This window comes from Tachyglossus aculeatus, chromosome 1 (assembly GCF_015852505.1).
Source record: "Tachyglossus aculeatus isolate mTacAcu1 chromosome 1, mTacAcu1.pri, whole genome shotgun sequence".
In the NCBI taxonomy this organism is placed as follows: Eukaryota; Metazoa; Chordata; class Mammalia; order Monotremata; family Tachyglossidae; genus Tachyglossus; species Tachyglossus aculeatus.
This window is the reverse complement of record NC_052066.1, coordinates 120,523,129-120,540,198: the sequence shown is the minus strand read 5'-3', so window position 1 is coordinate 120,540,198 and position 17,070 is coordinate 120,523,129. Positions and strand designations below refer to the sequence as shown.

Genomic DNA, 17,070 nt, shown 5'->3' with positions numbered 1-17,070 from the left:
ATCTAAAGCAGCAACTGTAATCTTTATCTGCCACAGAAAGCTGACTCCTTGGGAGCCCCTGTGGCTTTGGGATGCGGCCTGAAGGTAATTTGCAATTTGTGCTGGTCTGATGTCCTCAAATAGCAAAGGAGAACTGAATTGGTCGAATTTTCCCAGCAAGTGGAAGTTGCCCTCAGCTTCCAAGGGTTGTTGTGTGTGTTTTGCTGCGCTTAAATATTATGACAAGTAACACAGTGACATGACTTATTTGTATAAGAAAGGTCGTTTTAGTCAGAGTGAGAGTTTATCGACTCTACTACTTAATGCATATAGTTTCACTTTATGGTAATGGTAACTCCCTGATGGGGTTACTGGGTATTTTCCGGGCAGAAGAGCTCTAAAAGGTGGGCAGTTGTGATCAGGGACATTTGACATAGTGGCATTTTAACCCAAAAAGTCACTCTGATTTCCCCTTTTGTTAAATCAATCAGTCTTTTTTTATGGTATTTGTTAGGCACTGTACTAAGCACTGGAGTAGATACAATTTAATCAGGTTGGACATAGTCTATGTTCCAGATGGGGCTCACAATCTTAATCCCTATTTTTGCAGAGAGATAACCGAGGCACAGAGAAGTGAAGTCACTTGCCCAGGGTCACATAATAATAGCAATAATAATAATAATTGCATTTGTTAAGCACTTACTATGTTCCTAACACTGTAGTAAGCACTGGGTTAGATACAAGGTAATCGGATTGTCCCACATGGGGCTCACAGTCTTAATCCCCATTTTACAGATGAGGTAACTGAGGCCCAGAGAAGTTTTGATTTGCCCAACGTCACACAGCTGACAGGTGGCGGAGCCGGGATTGGAACCCCTGACCTCTGACTCCCAAGCTCGGGCTCTTTCCACTGAGCCACGCTGCTTCTCTGACACACAACAGACAAGTGGCAAAGTCAGGATTAGAACAAGGTCCTTCTGACTAACAGACCCAGACTCTATCTACTAGACCACAGTGCTTCTGCTTCAATCATACTTATTGAGTGCTTAATCTGTGCAGAGCACTGTACTAAGTGCTTTGGAAAGTACACTGTAATGGAGGTGGTAGACATGTTCAGCATGGCTCAGTGGAAAAGAGCCAGGGCTTTGGAGTCAGAAGTCATGGGTTCAAATCCCGGCTCTGCCACTTGTCAGCTGTGTGACTTTGGGCAAGTCACTTAACTTCTCTGGACCTCAGTTACCTCATCTGTAAAATGGGGATGAAGACTGTGAGCCCCCCGTGGGGCAACCTGATCACCTTGTAACCTCCCCAGCGCTTAGAACAGTGCTTTGCACATAGTAAGCGCTTAATAAATGCCATTATTATTATTATTATATGATCCCTGCCTTCAAGGACTTTACAGTCTAAAGGGGGAGCGAGACAGTGAAATAAATTATACAGCGGGGAAATGGCTGAATGTAAGCATAAGTGTTGTGGGGTTGAGAGTGGGGTAAATATCAAGTGCTTAAGGGATGCAAATCAGATTGTACGGGGAGGGCAGGTAGGGGAAATGAGAGCTTACTCAGAGGTCTCTTGGAGGAGATGTGATTTTATGAGGGTTTTGAATAATAATAATAATAATAATGATAATGACATTTATTAAGTGCTTACTATGTACAAAGCACTGTTCTAAGCACTGGGGAGGTTACAAGGTGATCAGGTTGTCCCACGGGAGGCTCACAGTCTTAATCCCCATTTTACAGATGAGTTAACTGAGGCCCAGAGAAGTTAAGTGACTTGCCCAAAGTCACACAGCTGACAATTGGCGGTGCTGGGATTTGAACCCATGACCTCTGACTCCAAAGCCCGGGCTCTTTCCATTGAGGCACTATGCTTCGGGAGATTGGTGGTCTGCCAGGGAGAGGGAGCTCCAGACCAGAGACAGGATATGGGCAAGAGGATGGTGATGAGATAGACAAGATCAAGGTACAGACAGGCTGGTGTTAGAGGAGGGATGTGTGTGGGTTGGGTTGTAGTAGGGAATCAATGAGGTAAGACAGGAGAGGAGAGCTGTTTTAGGGCTTTAAAGTTAATGGTTAGGAGTTTCTGTTTAATGTGGAGATGGATCAGCAACCACTGGAGGTTTTTGAGGAGAGGGGAGGTACATTCTGCACACCCAAAATGCTGTCAATTCTTAGATGTCCCAAGTGTATGTACTCTGTTTTTCACTAAAGCAACACTGGAATTGAATAATTACAGGATACAAAGAGACACAATTGAAGGAATGCCATTTAATGGGCAATGGTTTTATACACAGCCTTTTTTACATGCATGATACACATAAAGAGCTCACCTCCTCCAGGAGGCCTTCCCAGACTGAGTCCCCTCCTTCCTCTCCCCCTCCTCTCCCTCCCCCCATACCCCGCCTTACCTCCTTCCCCTCCCCACACCACCTGTATATATGTATATATGGTTGTACGTATTTATTACTCTATTCATTTTATTTGTACATATTTATTCTATTTATTTTATTTTGTTAATATGTTTTGTTTTGTTGTCTGTCTCCCCCTTCTAGAGTGTGAGCCCGCTGTTGGGTAGGGACTGTCTCTATATGTTGCCAACTTGTACTTCCCAAGTGCTTAGTACAGTGTTCTACACACAGTAAGCGCTCAATAAATACGATTGAATGAATGAATAAATCCCATTTCCGAGTGGAAGAATATGTATGATTCAGTTGTAATGTGTTTCTGAAAGAAGATTTATTGTGAAAGATTACTTTTTGCCACCTTGTCTAAGGTGACCATGTTTTCTGAGTGTGGAGTGTAGCAGGGCATTTTTTTTAAATGGTATTTATTGGGCGCTTACTATGTAGTAGGCACTATACTAAGCGCTGGGGTAGACACAAGCTACTCAGGTTGGAAACAGTCCATGTCCCACCTGGGATTTACAGTCTTAATCCCCATTTTACAGATGAGGTAACTGAGGCATGGAGAAGTAAAGTGACTGGCCCAAGGTCACCCAGCAGAGAAGTGGCGGAGCCAGGATTAGAACTCAGGTCCTCTGACTCCCAGTCCTGTGCACTTTTTACTAGTCCATGCTGCTTCTAGGCTTTGAGGGCGGGAACAAAAGTAGCTAGAAAAGATGACAGCAGCGTGGCTCTGTGGAAAGAGCGTGGGCTTTGAAGTCAGAGGTCATGGGTTCAAATCCGGCTCCTCCACATGTCTGCTGTATGACCTTGGGCAAGTAACTTAACTTCTCTGAGCCTCAGTTACCTCATCTGTAAAATAGTGACTAAGACTGTGAGCCCCATGTGGGACAATCTGATCACCTTGTATCCCCCCCCAGTGCTTAGAGCAGTGCTTTGCAAATAGTAAGTGCTTAACAAATGACATTATTATTATATTATTATTATTATTATTATGACAGAGAAAAGAGATCGGAGAATCAGGGGAAGGAGTGAGTGTGCACCAGGCCTGCCTGGTCATACCCACCCCTCATCCTTGGCACTTCGGTGTGGGCTCCACTTTTTAGTTCAGTCAGTATATTTACTGAGTACCTGCCGTTGGCAGGGCACTGTACTAAGCACTTGGGAGAGTACAATGGAAATAAAAGATAACAATCCCTCCCTCAAAGAGCATGCATTCCAGTGGAGATAACAGGCAAATACAAAATTCCTTGTGGCTGGGAGGAAAACTGGTATAATTGGTTAAAGCAAGAGGAGTCAAAGGGTTATATGGAACCAATATTAAAATGAGTAGTAACAATAAACTCATGTACATAATAATAGTAATAATAATGATGGCATTTGTTAAGCACTTAGTATGTGCAAAGCACAGTTCTAAGCACTGGGGAGCATACAAGGTGATCAGGTTGTCCCACGTGGGACTCACAGTCTTAATCCCCATTTTCCAGATGAGGTAACTGAGGCTCAGAGAAGTGAAGTGACTTGCCCAAGGTCACACAGCAGACATGTGGGGGAGCGGGATTAGAACCCATGACCTCTGAGGCCCAAGCCCGGGCTCTTTCCACTGAGCCACACTGCTTGATACAAATACATATTCATTATTCATGTTTTTCCTGATTTTGTTGCTGCCAGACATATCTCTTGTATACTGTCTGGCTCTGCATGTCTCCTTCATTAGGATGTAAACTGGAGAGCAGGGATCAGTTTCTTCCATTTTTATTTCTTCCCAAGCATCTAGTACACTGCTCTGATGACAGTAGGGAAGCAGTATGGCCTGGTGGAATGAGCATGGACCTGTGAGAGAGGACCTGAGTTATAATCCCAGCACTGCCACTTGTCTGCTGTAACCCTGGGCAAGTCACTGAACTTCTCTGGGCTTGTTTCCTCATCCGTAAGAAAAATGGGAATTTAAATCCTACTCCCTCGTAGTGAGACTGTGAGTCCCATGTGGGTCACGGATGGTGTCCAACTTGGTTGTCCTTTATAATAATAATAATTGTGATATTTGTTAAGCTCTTACTATGTGCCACGCAATGTATTAAGCACTGGGGCGGATGCAAGCAAATCGGGTTGGCCACAGTCCCTGCCCCACGTGGGGCTCACATCATAGTTTCACTCCCCATTTTACAGATGAGGTAACTGAGGCCCAGAAAAGTTAAATGACTTGCCCAAGGTCACACAGCAGACAAGTGGCAGAGCCGGGATTAGAACCCAGGACCTCTGACTTGCAGGCCTTTGCTCTATCCACTACTCCATGCTGCTTATGACTTCCCCAGTGCTTAGTACAGTGCTTGGCACATAGTAAGCTCTTATCAGGTACCTTAATTAGTAGGTTCTCAGTAAATACTGGTGATGATGATGAAGGCTGCCTTTTACGCACTCTGTGACCTTCCTCAACTGCTGACAGCAATGCCCCTTCTTTGTTTAAACTGTGGCTTCTGCCATGCCTCCAACTGCTGGCAGTATTTCCTTCAAATTCCTGGCATGCCCACCCTGCATGCAGTTGCGGTTATGCTGAAAATTTCCAAGAAATGGCACATGGAACTGACCGTGGCAGCCACTGTGGCGGAGGAGGAGGAAGTGGAGAGCTGGTAGTATCTCCTCCACTCCTCCAGTTGACTACCTTCATTCATTCATTCATTCAATCATTCATTTATTGAGTGCTTACTGTGTGAATAGCTGTGTGTCATTGGGAGAGTAAAGTGTAACAATAAAACAGATATATTCCCTGCCCACAGTGAGCTCACAGTGTAGAGGGGGAGACAGACAGTAATATATGTAAACAAATAAATTGCTGATCTATACATAAGTGCCTTGGGGCTGGGAGGGGATGAATGAAGGGAGCAAGTCAGGTGAAGCCAAAGGGAGTGGGAGAAGAGGAGAGGAGGGCTGTCAGGGAAGGGTCCTTGGAGATGTACCTTCATTAGAAAAGCAGCGTGGCTCAGTGGAAAGAGCACGGGCTTGTGAGTCAGAGGTCATGGGTTCTAATCCCAGCTCCACCACTTATCAGCTGTGTGACTTTGGGCAAGTCACTTAACTTCTCTGTGCCTCAGTTCCCTCATCTGGAAAATGGGGATTAAGACTGTGAGCCCCATGTGAGACAACCTGATTACCTTGTATCTCCCCCAGCGTTTAGAACAGTGCTTGGCACATAGTAAATGCTTAATAAATACCAAAATTATTATTATTATTATTATTATTATTATTAAAGCTTTGAAATGGCTGCTTGACCAGCAGCAGCAGCAACAGTAGCATGACTCCACCCTGACTGAAAGCCGGGCTTGACCGGCTGGTCATTTTTGGATGATCAGGACTTCAGGGTTGCCAGATGAGTGGTCATGTCACCCATGTCTCCTATCTCCAGCAGTCATTTGCAAACCCTTAGCTGCTCTACAGCAGTTGTCTGTCCCTAATTAATCTCCCATCTCTTGACTTGATTTTCCCTTCCTTAGCGTCTCCTATGCATTTGAGTTTGTACTTTCTCCTCTATCCTCCCTCCTCCACAACACTTCTTTACATGCACTCGGTTGCTTCCCTCTTCCTTAATTTGTTTTGAATATCTGTCTCCCCCACTAAACTACAAGCTCCTTGAGGAGAGGAACTGTGCATATTTTATTGTGGTCTGTAGTACCATGCTCAGCACAGAGTAAGCCTTCAGTACCATTGATTGATGGGATGTTTTGCGTCATCTGTCTTCTGGAATAGAACCCTTAATATGCCCATATTGTTTTTTTTTACAATGTTAACTTTGGATAGAATTGCAGACCGTAGGCAATATTGCAATTATGATTTCCTACGTGGAAAATTTAAGGCTTTATCCTTTTTCCAACTTCTTTATTGCGGAGCAGAAATGAGAGGACTACCTAATCAATCAATCAATCAATCGTATTTATTGAGCGATTACTATGTGCAGAGCACTGGCAACATATAGAGACAGTCCCTACCCAACAGTGGGCTCACAGTCTAAAAGAGTGGGCTCACAGTCTAAAAGACTAGACTAAAAGGCTCACAGTCCTAATGGGGATGGGTGGGTCATGCGTGAGAATGTCATGGCTGTTGGTCACGTGTGTTCTGCTATGGCAGTCTGCAAACCTAATTCATCATCTTCCCATCTCTAGACACTAGATGTATCCTCTGCCTGGAATACAGAGGGATGGTCATTTTTTTCACGTTTTCCATCCCGTAGTGTATTTGATAATTAGCTGGCACCTATTTCAGGAGTAAGCCTTCCAAGATTTGTGTCGAAGGGGTGGAAGTAAGGTGAACTGAAACGGAAGGGCAGGCTGCTCAAAGAAGAAATTTTAGTGCACCCGTTCTGGTTTGAATTATTCCAAAGTGGATACACTTTTCTTTTCCTTTAGGCTCCATTGCTGCTCAGGGGCTGAGCTTCTCCTCACTGGAGTGTGCCAAGAAGCAAACCTAGCCATAGAGTGGCATCAGCCCTCTCCCCAGGTTCCGGGGCCAGAATGACTATTGTGCCAGGCTGCCTGCCAGCCACCAGTGGCCCCATCGGGTCCCTCGGTGAGCTGGGCTAGCTCCGGGCTGGGACACTGCTCTGGCTTGGGACCTGGGGAGAGGTGGCCCCTGACCTGCCGATCCTGATCTTTGGGCCAGCAGGACCCGGGCTCTAGCCTGGCCTGTGGAGCTGATAGCATCCACTGTGTCTACCATGGCCGCTTGACATTCCTCGCTTTGCCCTCCATTCCCCTTGCAGCAAACATCTGGCCTCATCAGAACGGCCAGTCTTGCCCTGCTCCCTGTTCAGTGTGAGCCCACTTTCACTCTCTGCCCCTATGATCAGTACCGGTAATAATACTTTGTACCTAAAGCCAATGATTTCAAACTCCAATTCACTGTATTGTGGCCGGTCTTTCATCATTATGTCACGCTCGTTGCCAAGGGTGCTTTCTGACAAGAACTACCTCTCAGTAGAACCTGCCAGAGAATATGTGCTCAGCACAAATCACCATATAAAGATTTTTCACTGATTTCATTTTTCTGAGTGACAGAAGCGATGTGCGCTGCTTGGTTTATTTTGGAAAAGAATAAATAAATTTGAGGACTGGCGTGGATTTGGAAATACTTACCCATCCGTATTGTTTCTTCTAGGGGCATGGTGCAGTGATCAAGGAGGACAGCCTTCAGGAGTTCTAATTCCACCTGCGGCACTAAATCTTGGTGGCTTTGGGTAAGTTTTAGTCCACCCTACTAAAGATCGGTTTGGCACTAAAGCCTTCGTCATTAACACAGAGTCGTCATAGGAGAGTTTATCAGCACTTATTGAGTGCAGAGCACTAAGAAAGAATTCACAGGTGGTAATTGGACATGGTCCCTCTCTTAATTAAGAACATGAAAATATGGGTATTTGTATATGCCAACTATTTCATCCTGATATACTTGTGTTAATACCCATTATATCCTTGTTCTTCCACTTGCTTCTATTTCACTATTTGTAAATACTTTGTGTGTCTATCTCTAGTAGTAGATCATAAATTATAAGTCAATCTGTGGTATTTGTCGAGTGTTTACTGTGTTCAGATCACTATACTCTCCCCCTCGTCCCCCTCTCCATCCCCCGCATCTTACCTCCTTCCCTTCCCCACAGCACCTGTATATATGTATATGTTTGTACATATTTATTACTCTATTTATTTTACTTGTACATATCTATTCTATTTTATTTTGTTAGTATGTTTGGTTTTATTCTCTGTCTCCCCATTTTAGACTGTGAGCCCACTGTTGGGTAGGGACTGTATATATTGCCAATTTGTACTTCCCAAGCGCTTAGTACAGTGCTCTGCACACAGTAAGCACTCAATAAATACAATTGATTGATTGATTGCTTGGGAGAGTATAGTACACCAGAGTTGGCAGGCACGTTACCTTCCCACAATGAGCTTATAGTCTAGAGGGAGGCCAGCTACTAGTGTCCTGCTTCTATTGTACCCTCTTTAGCACTTAGTTTAGTAATTTGTTTTAAGGCATTCAGTAAATGCCATTGGCTTCCCTGTAACCACCAGATGGTCTTTGTATGTAGGGAACGTGTTTACTGACTGTTATATTCTACTCTCCCAAGTTCTTAGTACAGTAAGCAGAAGAAGCAGCATGGCTTAGTGGAGAGGGCTTGGGAGTCAGAAGGACCTGGGTTCTAATCCCGACTCAGCCACCTGTCTGCTGTGTGACTTTGAGCAAGTCCCTTTACTTCTCTGGGCCTCAGTTACCTCATCTGTAAAATGGGGATTAAGAGGGTGAGTCCCATGCGGGACAGGAACTGTGTCCAACCTGACTACCTTGTATCTTTCCCAGTGCTTGGCATGTAGTAAGTGCTTAACAAGTACCATAATTATTCATCATTATTATTGTTATTATTACAGTGCCCTGCACGCAGTCAGCACTCAATAAATACCATTGATTTATTGATTGACCTGCTGCTGTTCCCCTCTTATTTCAAGGGCCCCAGTAGCTTAGGATCCATGTCCAGTAAAGCTGTATACCAATACACATCAGTCAGCCGACTTTGTTATTCATCAACTAGAAAGACAGCTCAACTTTCATAAGGGTATAGCCTCTTCCCCCATCCCTTTCTCAATTTCTGTCCTGTTTTACATCAATTGTGGACTCTTGGAGAATGAGTGTATCCCGTTACCTGATCAAGGATCATGCTGGAATGACCTAATGCTTCCTTCCCTTGGCCCCTGATTTTCACCTCTCCTAATGCCCAACTCATCTCTGCCATCTACAAAACCTCACATGGACTATTTAGGCTTCTCACCCACCTTGCTCTTCTTCCATCCCCTCCCCAAAGAGACTTAACAAAAAATGAAATGAAACGGGAAAGCCGGGTGGCGTAGTGAAAGGAGCACAGTCCTGGGAGTCAGAGGACCTGAGTTTTAATCCCAGCTCCTCCATTTGTCTGCTCCCTGACCTTGGGCAAGTCACTTCACTTTTCTTCTCTGCGCCTCAGTTTCCTCATGTGAAATGGGGATTCAATCCTACTCCCTCTACTTTAGTATGTGGGGCAGGGACTGTGTCCAACCTGATTAACCTGTGTCTACCCCAGGGCTTGGAAGAGTGCTTGGTACAGAGTAAGCGCTTAACAAATACCATAAGTAGCATTAAATGATTAGAAGATTCATTCATTCAATCGTATTTATTGAGCGCTTATTGTGTGCAGAGCACTGTACTAAGTGCTTGGGAAGTACAAGTTGGCAACATATAGAGACGGTCCCTACCCAACAGCGGGCTCACAGTCTAGAAGGGGGAGACAGACAACGAAACAAAACATATTAACAAAATGAAATAAATAGAATAGTAAATATGTACAAGTAAAATAAATAGAGGAATAAATATGTACAAACAAATATACAGGTGCTGTGGGGAGGGGAATGAGGTAAGGTGGGGGGGATGGGGAGGGGGAGGATCACTCTCCCCTCACTCACCCTACTCCTTCCCTACAAAAAACACCTCCAGCCTTGGCCCTCTTGTTCAATGAGCTGTCGGAGCAGGAGTGGCAGTGGTAAGACAGCATACAGTGGCCCTCCACTCTCCCTGCCACAGACCCCTCCATCTCTTGCCTGGCCTCAGGGATGGTGGCATGGGGGGAGGAGCACAAACCTGAAGGTGTCTTTTGTTCCTGGGTACATTCAAGCTGTTGGACCCCCACATGTAGGGATCTGAGGATCAAGGTGCAGGAGGAGAGCAGGAACCATAGCCTCTCAGCATCCTCTGCTTAAACAAAAACAGCAGCTAAATAATAATAATAATAATAATAATAATAATAATAATGGTATTTGTTAAACGCCTACTATATGCCAAGCACTGTTTTTTAAGCACTGGGGTAGATACAAGGTAATCAGGTTGTCCCATGTGGGAATTAGTGTCCCACGTGTCCCCATGTGAAGCCTTACTCCCCATTTTACAGGTGAGGTAACTGAGGCACAGAGAAGTTAAGTGACTTGCCTAAGATCACACAGCAGACGGGTGGCACAGCTGGGATTAGAACCCATGACCTCTGACTCCCAAGCCCGGGCTGTTGCCATGAAGCTATGCTGCTTCTCTCCTAAGCCACGCTGCTTCTCTAAAGCCCTGGCCATTCCAGCTCAGAAAATCCTGGTTCGGTGCTGGTCAGCCGGGAAGGGGGAGTGAGCTCCCAGACCAGTAGAGAAGGAAACCGGACCCAGTATCCCATCCTCACATGTTCTGTCCTCTCCTTTCCCCACCCCAAAACCCTGGGCTGAGAGTTTGCTGCCCTGGATTGTGAGGTTCCCACCTGAGTGGAGCCATGCAACAGCTGAGGCCCATTTAAGCTCCAAGCCCCAGTGGCTCACCATGGTTATAGAGCCCATGGGCACTAAGTAGCTGAGAGCTGTGTGGGAGTGCCCCTCTTCTGCCCTCTACTCATTCTGACCTGCAGCTCTGAGCCATCAAACCACCTGAACAATGAGAGATGGTTTTCATATGGCCATTCTGGGACTCTTTCTTTGACCAGACCCGATCCGTTCATGGCTACTTCCAGCCCTGGACCAGACACAGTCCGCATGGCCAGGAACCATAGCAAGTATTCCTTTAGGGAACCCTTCCCAACATCCAATTTTTCCTCCATCTTCTAGGATGCCTAGACAAACGTACTTGCCTAGTTCTGTCTGCCTCAGCTGGGAGGGACCAGAGAGCGGGCAGGAGGTAGCTAAGAAAGCTGCACTTCCACCACTTCCAGGCCATCCCTGTGGCCGAAAAGTGGCCATGGGGACAGAGGTGAATAGTACCAGATGTCACTCACAGCTTGCCACTCAGCGATCTTTAATGGCAACAGACTGCACTCAACCTAGAAGCCTCTAGTCATGTGACATAGCCCACTTCATTTACCTCAAGTATGTTTTTAGGTGAATTTCATTAGAGCTCTCATAATGCTTGGGGCCGGTGGGGTTGTGTAAGGAGCGGAATTCCCTGGACTTGGTAAGTGGTACATTATTAGAAGGTACACTAACTTCTATTTCCCAAGAAGGTCTCTCCTTTTGGTAATGGGCATTAAGGCTAATTTAAAAGTCAAAATCCATGGGTTGTTTGCTTTGTTTTATTTTTTAAAGCACCGATCTTATTTTCATAAGCCAAACCCGGCTTGTTTCTGCTCCCCATACTTTGCCAGCGGTGGACAGGGGCGGCAGGAATGTCTTAGTTTTTGAGTGGGCAGGGTGAACGGGGCGGGGGCTGATACGATAGATTGCCTGCTCCATTTTTGGATTGTGTACAGCCATATAATTATCTCAGAAACCAGCCTTGTGGTCAAGTTAAGGCTTAGTTGCTTTTGTACTATAGCAATCAAGAAATCATTTTACTTCCAAGGTCTCGAGGAAGCTTTTGTTTTCCTTCCCAGGACTCATGCCCACCCCCAAGCTCTCAGCCCAATCGGAGGGGGTGCTTTCTTACTCCCCTCATGCTCTGTGGCTTCTGGTGCATGCCGTCTAATCCTGCCAGCCCGTGGCCTCTCAGGGAAACCGATTCTTTCTCCCACCCCGTTTGCCTTTTGCCTCTGTTCATTCATTCATTCAGTCAGTCAGTCATATTTATTGAGTGCTTACTGTGTGCAGAGCACTGTACTAAGCACTTGGGAAGTTCAAGTCGGCAACATATAGAGACGGTCCCTACCCAACAACAGGCTCACAGTCTAGAAGGGGAAGACAAAACAAAACATGTAGACAGGTGTCAAAATCGTCAGAACAAATAGAATTAAAGCTATATGCACACCATTAACAAAATAAATAGTAAATATGTACAAGTAAAATAGAGTAATAAATCTGTACAAATATATATACAGGTGCTGGGGGAGGGGAAGGAGGTAAGGCGGGGGGATGTGGAGGAGGAGTGGAAAAAGGGGACTTAGTCTGGGAAGGCCTCCTGGAGGAGGTGAGCTCTCAATAGGGCTTTGAAGGGAGGAAGAGAGCTAGCTTGGCAGATGTGTGGAGGGAGGACATTCCAGGCCATGGGGAGGACATGGCCCAGGGGTCGATGGCGGGACAGGCGAGAACAAGGTACAGTGGAGAGGTTTGCTGCAGAGGAGTGGATGGTGTGGGCTGGGCTGTAGAAGGAAAGACAGGAGGTGAGGTAGGAGGGAGCGAGGTGATGGAGAGCCTTGAAGCCGAGAGTGAGGAGTTTTTGCTTGATTCATAGGTTGACAGCCAGCAACTGGAGATTTTTGAGGAGGGGAGTAACATGTCCAGAGCGTTTCTGCACAGAGATAATCCAGGCAGCAGACTGAAGTATAGACTGAAGTGGGGAGAGGCAGGAAGATGGGAGATCAGAGAGGAGGCTGATGCAGTAATCCAGTTGGGATAGGATGAGTGATTGAGCCAGCAAGGTAGCAGTTTGGATACTTCCATTTCATTGCACAAGGAGAATGCCAGGATTGCAGGCTTGGATGCACTGTGGGAGTTGGGGCCAGGTCCGCTCTGATGAGCAAATGAAACACATTTGTCTTTTCTGTTTGTTAATTGGTGTGTGTGTAGGTTCTCCACAGTGGCTTTCTAGGTGAATCTGGGGACAGAGAGCAGGTCTGTTGATGGGATCAGTTCCTAAAACCGATTATATTTTTGTAAGCTTAATTGGCACAGGAATGAGCGATATATTCTCTGAGAACTGGAATTGACAGCCCATGATGCAGAGCCTGGCTTTTGGCAGTCGTACACCTGTATAGGTGGGATGTGACATGTGCAGCATTTTCAGTTAGAGTCTTTGAGGATTAGTAGGGGCTGCCTTGGGGGTGGCGTGATCATGACCCTGCCGCCCTAAGTAGAAGAGGGGAGCTGGAACCAAGAGACGTGACATCACTGTTGCAGTTAGCAATGGTCTAGTTCCACATACATTTTGCCCTCCTTGGTGTTGCCCTGATGAGGAGTAGCACCCACAGATCAGGGAGTAGGGAATTCTGATCCACTGCTATCTGAGGCTCCCCTAGCCTTGAGGTCACCGTGGCCTAGCAGGGCAGCAGAAAGAGGTGACACTGTACCTCATTCTCGCCTGTCTCGCCGTCAACCCCCAGCCCACTTCATCCCCCTGGCCTGGAATGCCCTCCCTCCCAACATCTGCCAAGCTAGCTCTCTTCCTCCCTTCAAGGCCCTACTGAGAGCTCACCTCCTCCAGGAGGCCTTCCCAGACTGAGCCCCCTACTTCCTCTCCCCCTCCTCCCCCTCTCCATCCACCCTGCCTTACCTCCTTCGCTTCCCCACAGCACCTGTATATATATATATATGTTTGTACATATTTATTACTCTATTTATTTTACTTGTACATATCTATTCTATTTTATTTTGTTAATATGTTTGGTTTTGTTCTCTGTCTCCCCCTTCTAGACTGTGAGCCCACTTTTGGGTAGGGACCGTCTCTATATGTTGCCAACTTGTACTTCCCAAGCGCTTAGTACAGTGCTCTGCACACAGTAAGCACTCAATAAATACAATTGATTGATTGAGGGAGTGCATTGCTCAGGAGGGTGGCTTTATACAGCTTCCAGGATTTAAGGTGCCCGGGGATGATCAAGCCCCCAGACTGACCCCAGAGATTGGGGGAGTCATTCTAGCTCTGCCACTGGTCTGCCAAAACACTTGTCCTCTCTGTGCCTCGGTTTCCTCCCATGTGAAATGGACATGAGTCCCGCTGTGTGGGGCCATAACTCTGTCCAACCTGATTATCTTATATCGCTCCCCAGTCCTCAGCACAGTGCTATGGCACAGAGTTCTATAAAGTTGCCCTCTGATTTGAAGATGGCACTGCCCATGGTGAGACTTGAGTCTGTGAATGTGAATGTCTTTGAGAGATAGTCCCTTGCACACTTTGCCCATGAAAATAGAGCAGTGCCTCTTTTCTGGCTTCCTTCAATTCGGTCGAGCATTGCTCAGACACCGATGGTTAAGAGGGGTGAGGTATCCACTTGCTTCGTCTTTGCAGGAGTGATGTTTTGCATGGAGTCATCCACACTCTCACCCAGTATCCCTGGGCCCAGTGGCATGCTTTGTGAGCTGGTGGGGAGGGAAGAGAACAGGTGCAGTCTGTGGTGACAGAACGGAATATCTTCAAGACCTCAACAGCAGCAATCAATCAATTAAGAGTATTTATTGAGGGACTTGTAGGTGCAGAGCACAGTACTAAGCGCTTGGGAGAGTACAAAAAAATTAGTCGACATGATCTCTGCCCTCAGGAAACTTGCTCTCTGGCAGGACTAACACTAAAATAAATTACAGACAAGAAGAAGGAAGCAAAGGAAATAGGTATAAAAATTAATGTATCAGCTTAGTGTTTGTAATAATATGTCTGTGCTACAGGAGTATTTAAGTGCTTAAGAGGCTCAGAGTGCTGAACAAGCAATAGGGTGAATATAATCACAGGAGATTAGAAATTAATCACAGACGGCCTCCTGGAGGAGACATTATTTCAGAAAGCTTTGAAAATAGGGAGAACTCTAGTTTGTCAGATGTGAGACAGAAGGGAGTTCCAAGCAGAAGGGAAGACATGAGCAAGAGGGTGGCAGTGGGAGAATGAAACAGTCAGTTGTATTTATTGAGCGCTTACTGTGTGCAGAGCACTGTACTAAGTACTTGGGAGAGTACAATATAATAATAAACAGACTAATTATCTGCTCACAATGAACACTGCGAGTAGGGAGGCTTAAGAAAAAGCAATGTGGCCTCGTAGAAAGAGCATGGGCCTGGGAGTTGAGAGAACCTGGGTTCTAATCCAGATTGTGTGTGCTGCTTAGCCTTGGGCAAGTCACTTCACTCCTCTGCACCTCAGTTTCCTCATCTGTAAAATGAGGATTAAATCCTGCTCCCTCCTACTTAGGGTGTCCCATGCATATCAGGGACTGTGTCCAACCCAATAACGTATCTGTCTACCCCAGTGCTTAGAACAGTGCTTGATACATAGTAACCATATAACAAATAACATAATTGGGTGTGATGGCGGGAGGAGAGTGGGAGCGGGGTGTAATGGGAGATGAAAGTGGATAAATTGGGCAGTCCAGTGCCCTCACCCATTTGGTAAGCCATCAGTGAATATCAATCAATCAATCAATCGTATTTATTGAGCGCTTACTGTGTGCGGAGCACTGTACTGAGCGCTTGGGAAGTACAAGTTGGCAACATATAGAGACAGTCCCTACCAAACAGTGGGCTCACAGTCTAAAATGGGGAGACAGACAACAAAACCAAACATGCTAACAAAATAAAATAAATAGAATAGGTATGTACAAGTAAAATAAATAGAGTAATAAATATGTACAAACATATATACATATACAGGTGCTGTGGGGAAGGGAAGGAGGTAAGATGGGGGGATGGAGAGGGGGATGAGGGTGAGAGGAAGGAAGGGGCTCAGTCTGGGAAGGCCTCCTGGAGGAGGTGAGCTCTCAGTAGGGCCTTGAAGGGAGGAAGAGAGCTAGCTTGGTGGATGGGCAGAGGGAGGGCATTACAGGCCCGAGGGATGACGTGGGCCGGTGGTCGATGGAGGGACAGGCAAGAACGAGGTACGGTGAGGAGATTAGCAGCAGAGGAGTGGAGGGTGCGGGCTGGGCTGTAGAAGGAGAGAAGGGAGGTGAGGTAAGAGGGGGCGAGGTGATGGACAGCCCTGAAGCCGAGGGTGAGGAGTTTCTGCTTGATGTGCAGATTGATTGGTAGCCACTGGAGAATTTTGAGGAGGAATATAATACTCAGAAGGATTTAGTAAGGGTTGTGGGAGTAAAGGTGTGTGCCCATCATCAGCACTTAAATACTACAAAAAAAAGAGAGAGAGCAAAACCACATCCTGGCTTTAGAGCCCAGCAGTGATGCCCAGAGTCTCCTCAGAGGCCTAGTAGCCCCAAGTTGTACCCCAGATACCTTCAGCCTAGCCGTGTTCTCTGGGGCAGATGAGAGGAGCCTCCCATTGGCAAACTTGGAAAACCTCTCACTGGCCAGTGATGTGGGCTCAGGTGGACCGCCTGCTTAGAAGTAAATGCTTTCTGTCATTTGAATCACCTTTACCATAGAGCAGTGTTTCTCCAGGAGTGACCCCCCAGGCCACTGCTGGCCTGCAAGGGACTGCCAGGTGACGCCGAGTCACCCTGCTCCCACGGCCACCCCCTTGAGGTTTTCTCCGCTGCTTTGGGCCCTTCCTGGGGGGCTGTGATGGTGCTCTTTTTAGAGCGGGCCAACCGCCACCCAACCCCGTTCAGTGAACAGCCCGCTCCAGGCCAGGAATGGACAGCCAGCATCACTCCTTCCTCTCTTCAGGCGTGGGTCTTTGGGAGAAGAATGAACCTTGGCTGCCAGAGGGAGACCACAGGATTGAGGATCACTGCCCCAGAGAGTAGACATCTGTCTTTGTGATTTGGGGCATAAAGTGGGGCTGGAGGGTGGGGGCGGGGGGGGACAGGAATGCCTCATTAAGATTAGCTCTCCTTTATTTCTCTGAACTTGCCAACATGATAAGTGACCTGCCAGCCTGCCTGAAGCCCTTAGGCTTTCCACAGAGGCTTGGATTTGTCTGTGTTTTTTGCACAGGCTAATTGTAAATCCTTATTGTCAGGTCCCTCTGAGGGGAAGAGACTGCAAATGGGAAGGAGAATGCCGAAAGGCCAGCTGTGCACGGTCAGCCAGTAGGATTCTCTGAAAAAAGGCAGATTT

At 46.6% G+C, this 17,070-nt stretch overlaps 1 protein-coding gene across 1 annotated transcript in view; it reads left to right on the top strand.

The window, feature by feature from the left end:
- Positions 1–17,070, top strand: part of HPCAL1 (hippocalcin like 1) — a 160,874-nt gene that overhangs the window by 111,168 nt on the left and 32,636 nt on the right. Inside the window, exon 3 of the mRNA XM_038750172.1 lies at positions 7,532–7,610. The gene's annotated coding sequence lies outside the window, so the exon portion shown is untranslated. The remainder of the gene's footprint in view (positions 1–7,531; positions 7,611–17,070) is intronic.